Genomic DNA, 10,271 nt, shown 5'->3' with positions numbered 1-10,271 from the left:
GTAGTTACATGGGTGACTAAATAATCTGTATACCAAACCCTTATGGCGTACAGTTTACCTGTAAAAGAAACCTGCACATGTACACCTGAAACTAAAATAAAAATCAAAAAATAAATAAATTGCACTTCATACCATCTGTCTAATTGGAACCTTGCCCATGTCCCCTAAGCAGATAGATAGGGCATGAGTCAACTTTTCCCTCTATATCTACATATGATTTCAGTGTGTGAACCCAGCAACCATACCCTTTGTTTTATGCTATTTCTATGATTGATGATCTTTCTTTTACACAACTCAAGGTGGATATAAATATTTCCTAATGCTGAACCCTGGTAACTATCCTGTTAACTCTCTGCCTATTCCCCAAGATCTGTAAGCCCTGATGTAATTCAATGCATTTTCCCACCGTTAAACAATGTCTTCTTCCCTCATCTCTGACATGATGATACCTGTGAAATTTCTGGGGGCAAACAACTTATAGCAGTGGTGCCCAAACCTACTTGATCTTGGTAGCCCCATTTCCATGAGACCTAGTCTCAGCCATTAAAATGGTCCCATCTATTTATGAGTTTTAGAGATTTTGGCTGTCTTTCCAGGAAGGATTCTAATTCTTAAATGCAATGGTTCTAAGGAGGCAAGATAAAAATTTATTTCTAGCCTACAAGTTTGAAATAGAGTTTCTTATACTATTTCATTCTGGATATCTCACATAACGTTTCCTAAATCTAATTATGCTATGTGGGAAAAAATGATAAAAATATAATAGACTAGGAAGTTTGAAGTATGGCTTTTGTGTGTATATTCTGGAAAACAATGAGAGCACCTGTCAGAGACCAGGGACTGCCAAAGATTTCTTGACATGAGTGTGCAGTTCAGCCTCAGGTTCCCCCACATATACACCTAGGAATTGCTTTTAGAATCCACAGTGGAGGGCGAGCCTTTAACCAAAAGAGAACAAACCTCATAAGGCTACTACATTTCAAAAGGGATTCAAGAGTATGCATTTTAAAAGAAAGGGAGTTAGACAATCAGAAGAACAAAGATGAGATTGACACTGAAGGTCTATGAAGAGGTTTTGATGGATATTCAAGGAGTAACCATTAAGAATATTTTAAAATTGAGTTTTTAACTTTTAGAAAGTGTGACAAAAGTTCTATTGATCACAGGAAGCTTAATTTTCTCTTCCTTTCTTTAACACATCAATTTCCAGGTTGCATTCTCATAGTAGTTGTAATTCCTATTTCAGACTAGGTTGTAATCTTCTTATTCTAAAGTGGTTGCCTTCTATTATTTTGAAACCATAAATCAAGCATTCTGGAAAATGTGATGTCAGAAGATACCAACTTATTCAAAGTTGCAGGTAGGCAACTCAAATCATACAACTTTTTTTCTATTCATATATTACTATTATTTTTAGATTCAGAGGATACATGTGCAGTTTATATTGTGTAGTGGTGAATTCTGGGCTTTTAGCATAACCATCACCTGAATAATGAAAATTGTACCCAGTAGGTAATTTTGAAGCCCTCCCCCTTCTCTCATCCTCCCACCTTTTCTGGTCCCCAGTGTCTATTATTCCCCTCTGCGTGTCCATATGTACCTATTGTCTTGCTCCCACTTGTAAGTAAGGATACGCAGCATTTTATTTTCTATTTCTGAGTTACTGAACTTAGGAAAATAGCCTTCAGCTCCATCTATGTTTCTGCAAAAGACATAATTTTATTCTTTAAAAAAATCATAGATCTTAAATTTTAATATGGCCATAATAAAACTGGGTCACTTGGGGACTCAAAATGATAATGCATCAGAAAAACACACACACCCCAGAGATCTGTTTAGATGTTTCTCTTTCTCCTTAAATTTCTACTCTTGGACACAGCTGGTCAAAAATTGGGCTGGTTTTTTCAAAAACAAAACAACAAAAACAGCCTCCTTGGAATTCCTCAACTTGAATGTACAAACAAAAGTTTGGATTGAGACTCTGCCATCCAGAGTTGACTGCCAAGGCTCTTCTTACTGATATCTTAGGATATGTGGAGACACCCATTCACTTCTGCCTCCAGGCCACTCTGGTTCTAACTGGGAATATTTTCTTCTCACTCAACTGTGCTTTGTAACAGCATATTTGTAGTGTAACCACTTTCTTTCTTTTTTTTTTTTTTTTTGTTTTTTTTTTGTTTTTTTTTTGCAGTGAATAATTTCAGGGAAAATAAATAAGATAGGGTATTATTAGATAGGGTAAATAAATAAGTTCAAAGACACAAAATTAAATTCTAAAGTGTCATAGTTTGGTATCCCTTGCTCCTAAGTGAATTACAAAGTTCAATTTCTGACTTGGGCTTTCTAGGCTGCCTGTATCCTGTTATCTGATTATGTTTCTCAGAGAAGCAGTGAAGTTCAGTGGTTATGAGGGCAGGCCATGAAACTCCTGACTCCACACTTATTGGCAGGTTATTTAACCAATCTGTGCCCCATTTCTGTATGACAGATGATGATCAATGGGAGGTGCCGGCAGCAGGACAGTTACTCAGCTGGCTGTGATGTGTCCTGAGATTCCCCCTTTCCCATTTGTCTGTAAGATAGAGCCTCCATTACCAAGTTCACCTGAGCACATCTCTTCCTTGCAATCTTGAAGATTCTAAGGCTAACTACTGTTCACATAAGAAAATCTGAGATGCTCTCAGTCTCTAGTTATTTTTTTAATGTTGGTAGTCACTTTAATTTTACATAGAACAGTTCCAAAAAATTGATCAAAAAGTAAATGAACTATACCCAGGATAATCCTAATGTTTCACAAAGTGATTTTAAAAATATATATAAGTACAAATTTCTCCTTTTAAAAAAGCTAGTAAGTGATGTTTTCCTCAATTACAACAGTTTTGAAATTTTATTATTTGAGAAATTCTAGGTATCTTAAAGGAGATAGTTATAAGATTTTCATTCAAAGTTTCTATGTTAGTCAAAAGGAACTAACGTAACTCTTTCCTGAAATTTTAAAAATAAATTATCCTTTTTATTATATGAAGACTTTGTAAATAAAAAAAGTCAAAATAGATAGAAAGCAGCTCAACAACTTTCCTCTTCAGAGCACATACTTTTAGTGCCTTGCACAATGTCTTTTCTGTTCTATATTACTTTTAGCAAAGGTTTTTCAATTTAATGTGTAATTCAAGATAAGCTTATGAACTTTTTTCACTCTTAGATTACATATGAACAGGCTTCCAAAGATATTATAATTAACAAATGGTATTTAAATGGCATTTTCCATAGTAAAATAGAAGGTTATGATTAATAGCCATCACTGAAATGTCAAAATATGAAACACTGTCTCAAATTCTGTAGTCTATCATTATCCCATTTGGAAGAAAAAATGTATTACTGATATGTTGCCTTTGTTATACCCATTTTCCAAAGATTATTTGAAATTATATTAGTTTCAACTTTCTGTTTAAATGAACTTATCTCAGAGATTAGATTAAGTAAGATATCAGATGGCTGTTTGGAATAGGCTTTTGCCAAAACAGTGTTTATCGTCCCTTTTAAATCAATCTAACTCACTTGTGTCAACCGCAGACATAAATTAGAGTCACCTGGGAAGGTTTATTTTTTTTTTTTAATATTAATAGAGGAGGACCCTTGAAATTTTAACTTAATCGTGCTACAGTAGGACTTCTAAAAGGAGCCAAGGTTTGAACCACTGATTCTTCCTAAAAGGGAAAATGGAAGAGTCAGGGGGAACTGCAGGATCAGGGGTATCTGTTTGTATATTAGTTGATACTGCTTTATTCCATGAAAGATTTAAGACTAACCGATTGTGCAAAAGTTCCTTATATGCTTTCATGTATTTGCTATTCATATATATTTTCCTAAATGTGATCTACCTAAGTTTTTGTAGGACCTTTATTTTTTAGTAGGCATATGGAGGAGATAAACTTCACAGAAAAACTAAGACTGAGCCACCTAACTTTAGATGTGAAGCTCACAGACAAGCTTCCTTACATATAGATACGAGGAAGCTCTTTAGACAATCAGCTCAAGACTTTGCCCTGGAGGGTGTAAGGGCTTGTAAAAGGTGACACACCTCAGAAAACACTATGATTCTAAAATTGCAAGTCTGCAGAGGTTATATATAATCTTCTGCTGATGCAGAAAACAATAGAAAATCTTCGAAAATAAGAATTCTTTACTGTGCCCAGGGATGTGGAAAGCCTGGGGAGAAATAGCAAAACCCGTACTCCCTACTTCCCAAAGTATTGAGTTCAGTAGCATTTTGCTCATCCGATTGACACATCTTTGGCAACGTCCTTCACTCCTGGCATATAACAGGTGCTCTGCGAATATTTTGGGATTTGATTAGAAAAATGGCAATCATAAAATGCTGAGTCCATGAAGACAGGAAGTCTTCTTTTGAGCCTCATATAAAAGCCCACTGATTTAAAATAATGAGGAAATAATTGATTTACTCTAACAAACTCGGTCATCTTTGTACCTAGATTTCATAAAACAGCCTTTTAGAAACACCAGCATGACTGTTGTGCTAAATGCTAGTGTTGAGAAAGAATGGTTGATGTAAGATGCAGAGCTAGAAAAACTAGAGTTTCACTGTAATCACAATAAAACCTCAAAAATTCAACTTTATCACTGGGACTTAGCAGAGTAAGAGAAGTTTATATTTTGATTGAAATACTCTGTGTAAAAGGTAGGGAAATACCAATATACATTTAAAAGATGTGGCTTAGATATCTAAATGGCTTAAATATCCCAGGGAATAAATTCTAGGCCTCAATTATTATAAAATTTTAATTACAGAAAATAACCCATTTTCTGATAAAGCTAAATAGATAAAACAATAGCCTTTTTTTCTATATGAAATTAAGACTTGTGGTCCTAGAACAGATACATACACTGCATGCCCTCACTAAAACCCACACTTAATTGCCACACTTTTTCCTATTACAGTTCTTGCAATGAATTGCACACAAGTGAATGTTAGTTGCTGACTCCTGGGGGCCTCTGAAGCTTGCATGCTGACTCTGTAATTAAAAGTCTGTACGAGGAAGCAACTGTCAGCTCAAGGCTTACCTCCTACTGTTGGATGTCTGTCAACCCAAGGATTTGTTTTTTTTTAATATGAGAAAATGTCAGTTGCCATCTGAAATAATTTTTTGATGATTCAAGTAAACATTGAATTTCTGATGATTAAATAAGGAAAATATAAAAAATACACCAATGCTTTGAAAGCAACTCATTTTACATTTGGAAAATGATTTTACTTAGGAACTCAACATATATTATAAAGGTTACATATTCCCATTTTATAGAAAAAAGAATACACACACATACACACACACATAAATATATGCACATATGTATATTCTAGGTTTAGAATTTTTTAATTGAAGAACTTAGAAAAACTTGGGATTCTTTTATCACTACATCTGTTCTTGTAAGTACAAAAACATTCTTAGTAAGAAACTACCATGCAGCTTAGTTGCAAAGATGATATTTATTCATTGTGAACTTTAACACTTAATCAAACAACAGTATGCCTATCCTGACTACATGCCAAAATAGCAAGATAATATTTTTTGTTTCTGAAAAAATAGCTAGTTGACATAATATGAATATATGCACATGGTTGTATTTCTTTACTGAATTCACTCATGTAAGTTTTTAATACGCCTTATCTACATTTATAACAACCAACCCTATGATTTTGATAAGAACAGAGTAATGATAATAGCTTGTTTCAGTTCTGTTCCACCTGTCAACTAAAACTTCAGCTCCTGTAGATTTACATCAATGGTTTCTGGGAGTCCTATGAATCTCCATTATACTCACAAACAATTCCAACTCTGCAAGACATCATCACTGCTCCACCACATTTCTTGCCATTGAGGTCTTCCCTAGAAAGGACCACTGGGACCACAGGACACTAACATTTTCACAGAAGTGTGGCTGCACCATTTCATGTGTTCATTCTTCTTTTCTGCACATCCCTTCTCACACAGAAGGTGTGGCTACAGCTATATATCACATCATACCCTGCACTTTCTCCTTTTTTCTTCCTTCCTTCCTGAGCCCTTTTGGCACTTTTCCCCTCTTCTATTGTCATAAAAGGCCTCATGCAAAACAATTCATAAACATCAATCCCTTTAAGGTATATCCTAAAGTGCTTACTGGAACCTTAAGTCATAAGGCAGGATAGACTCTACACATTCTTTTATTCAATAAGCATTTACTGAGACCTTTCAAGATTTCCAGAGCATCATTACAAGTACTTATACAGGATAAAGAGTAATGAGAGGGTGTTAAGGAAGATAAGCACACCAAGGTGAGAGAAACATGAAGTTCATTCCTCTTTCTAAACTAAATGAGTTCCTAAATTAGATGTAGGTGTACATGCGTGGTTATGTACAATACTTGCTTTTATGAATTGCTTCTAGATGACTTTCATTATAGACATTAACACCAACACTTCCATCTTTATTTCATAGTTTTATGAATATATCTAGAGGCCTATTTGAGGAGTACACTCAATAAATCCTGTTAATAGCTAATAACTCTCTAAGATCACTCAATTGTTTAAAGAAGTTTTGTTCACAGGCACTGAAATAAATGACTACATTTTTATTCCACACAGCTAGAAGTAGAGATTACTAAAGACACTAAACCCCATTACTAATTTCTTGCACAATCAATAAATACATTTTGACCTCCCATTGCATCTGAGAATAGCAGATATTTTTGATGCATTAAAAAATAAAAATAACCAATGACCTGAAGGTACATATGATCTAGTTTTGGGATACATTATATTCCAAAATAGTAGAATTGATAAAGTTATGGAAATTTAGAGTTTTCTTATACCACAACAAGAACTTCCGACTAGTAACTGCTCAGAGATCAATTTTCTGGGATTAATCTTCTGTCACATAATTTGTATGCAGCCCTAGCAAAATTGACTAGTTGAGACTTTGTCATGGACATATGAATTTTATTCTTTTTACATAAAAATTTGGTTTCTTTGAAATTTTTTTTGTTGTTATTTAACTGATAATGCATGTATTTGGTAGAATATTCACAAGGTAAAGTGTATCAACAGTGAAAGGTAAATCCCAATCTCTTTTCTCTGGTTACCAGTCCCTTTCCTCTGAGCCAAGACTTTAACCAGTTTCTTCCATATGTTTCTGGAGAAATACTATGCCTTTGCAAACTATATATGCATATTCTGATTTTTAACATAAATGGCAGCATAATATAAACCCCCTTTTGTACTTTTTTCTCCACTACTATATATTAAAAGTCTTTCCAGATCAGTCCATATAAAAGTAGATATACCATAATATATTTAATCACTCCCCTACTGAAGGACATTTAGTTATTTTTCAAGTCTGCTTGTATAAGCAATGCTTTAGTGAATTTCCTTGTACATATGTTACTTTACACATGAAGTGTAATGCCTGGGTTAAAGGAGATAAATTTTAAATTTTGATATTGCCAATTGTTCTTCAGCAATACATTCTTTAATAGCAAATTACTTGAGACTAGCAAATCCATGGAAGATACATCTACCTTGCATAATAAACCTTCTTGTTTTTCAGGGATATAAAGATCCTTGTCTTAATGAGAAGAAGCAGTTAGGATGAAATAGTTTCCTTGGAAATTATAAAAAGCATTTAAAAAGGAGAGAAAATAAAGTCATTGTTCCCATCTATTTTATAAGTTAATTAACTAAACATGCAGATGTTTTTGTGACTTATCAAATTCTTCCTACTTCCACTCTAATTCCAGAGTCATTGTAGTTACTGGGACAGACTGAAGATTTTAAAGCACTGCCAAATGATTTTACAAAGTGTCAATAGTAAAGTTTATGGTATTCAAAAAATACCAGATACTATGGATGTGTAGATCTTCAAGTCAAATATCTGTCTTCTCAAATAAGAGTAAAGTGGTTAAAGCCTTATATTATACTGTAAGACTACTATAATCAGAGTGGTAAAACTAAAATTATTTAAGAACTATCAAAAATTTAAATTTCATTTTAAAAATTAGCCACAGAGATTGGACTGGAGGTGGACCAAGATGGCCACATAGAATCTTCCACCAATCATCGTCCCCACACAACACTAAACTGAAAAACTATTCACATAAAAAAATGCATCTTCATAAGAACCAAAAATCAGATGAGTGATCACAGTACCTGGTTTTAACTTGATATGACTGAAAGAGGAACTGAAGATGGTAGGAAAGACAGTCTTGAATTGCCAACATCATCCCGTCTGTTTCCTAGCAGTAATCACATGGCACAGAGAGAAAATCTATGTGCTTGGAAGAGGGTCGCACAGTGATTGTAGAACTTCTCATTGGAACTCAGTGCTGCCCTGTCTCAGTGGAAAGCAACACCAAGCAGAACTCAGCTGGCACCTGCAGAGGGAGAATTTAGATAAGCCCTAGCCAAAGGGGAGTCAGCTGTCAGAGCCTGAGTTCCAGCAAGCCTTGCCACTGAGGGCTAAGTGCTCTGGGGTCCTGAATAAACTTGAAAGGCAGTATAGGCCACAAGGACTGCAATTCCTGGGCAAGTCCTGGTGCTGTGCTTGCCTCAGAGCCAGTAGAGTTAGACTTAGTGGGGACACAACCTAGTGAGACATCAGCTGGGCAGCCAAGGAAGTGCTTGTATTAGTCTGTTCTCATGCTGCTAATAAAGACATACCTGGGACTGGGTAATTTATAAAGGAAAGAGGTTTAATTGACTCACAGTTTCACATGACTGGGGAGGCCTCATAATCACATTGGAAAGCAAAGGGGGAATGAGCCACGTCTTACATGGCAGCAGGCAAGAGAGAGTTGGTGCAGGGGAGCTCCCATTTATGAAATCACCAGATTTCTTGAGACTTATTTACCACCATGAGAACAGTAGGGGGAACCACACCCATGATTCAATTATCTCCACCTGGGTCCCGCTCATGATACATGGGACTTATGGGAGCTACAATTCGAGATGAGATTTAGGTGGGCACACAGCCAAACCATATCAGTGCTTGTGCACTGCCCCCCACCAACCTCAAGCAGCATAACTTGGAGCTCTGGGAGACACTCTTTCTTTCCACTTGAGGAGAGGAGAAAAGAGAGTAAAGGGGACTTTGTCTTGCAACTTGTATACCATTCAGACACACTAGGATAAGGCACCAGGAAGAGTCCTGAGGCCCCCATTCTAAGTCCTAGCTCCTAAAATCATTTCTAAGCACACCTTGGGCCAGAAGGGAACCTGCTGCTTTGAAGGGAAGGACCCAGTCTGGCAGGATTAATCATCTGCTGACTGATGAGCCCTTGGACACTGAATAATCAACAATGATAAACAGGCAGTACTCCTTCAGGGCCTTGGATGAGACTCAGAGATGTGCTTGCTTCATGTGTGACCCAGTACATGCCCAGCTTGGTGGCTATGGGGAGATCCCTTCTGCCTGAGAAAAGGAGAGAGAAGAGTAAAGGAGACTTTACATTGCAGCTTAGATACCAGCTTGGCAACAGTCGGGTAGAGTAGCAGTCCCAAACCTTTTTGGCACCAGTGACTGGTTTTGTGGAAGACGGTTTTTCCACTGACTGGGGTGGTAGGGAGATGGTTTCTGGATGAAACTGTTCCGACACAGATCATCAGGCATTAGGTTCTCACAAAGAGTGCACAACCTAGATCCCTCACACATGCAGTTTGCAATAGGGTTCACACTACTATGAGAATCTAATGCTGCTACTGATTTGACAGGAGGCAGAGCTCAGACTGTAATGTACACTCACCTGCTGCTCACCTCCTGCTGTGTGGCCCAGTTCCTAACAGTCCATGGACCAGTGCCAGTCCATGGCTCAGGGGTTGGGGACCCCTGAAGTAGAGCACCAAGTGAGATCTTGGGATCTCCAATTCCAGGCCTCGGCTCTTGGATGGTATTTCTGGACCTGTCCTGTGTCAGAGGATAGCCCACTGCCCTGAAGCTAGAGACTCAGTACTATCAGCATTCACCACAAACTGACTGAAGAGTCCTTAGGCATTGAGAGAACATTGGCAATAGCCAGGCAGTACTTGCTACAAGCCTGGGATGGTGGTGGCCACAGGGAGAGACTTCTTTGTTTGTGGAAAGAGCTGAAAAGAGTGGGAAGGGCTTTACTTGTGGTTTGGGTGCCAATTCAGCAAACGTAGAATAGAGAATCAGGTAGACTCCTAAATGTTTCAACTCCAGGCCCTGGCTCCTGGACAGCATCTCTGGACCTGCCCTGGG

This window comes from Piliocolobus tephrosceles, unplaced genomic scaffold, assembly GCF_002776525.5.
Source record: "Piliocolobus tephrosceles isolate RC106 unplaced genomic scaffold, ASM277652v3 unscaffolded_41, whole genome shotgun sequence".
In the NCBI taxonomy this organism is placed as follows: domain Eukaryota; kingdom Metazoa; phylum Chordata; class Mammalia; order Primates; family Cercopithecidae; genus Piliocolobus; species Piliocolobus tephrosceles.
This window is presented reverse-complemented; position numbering follows the sequence as displayed.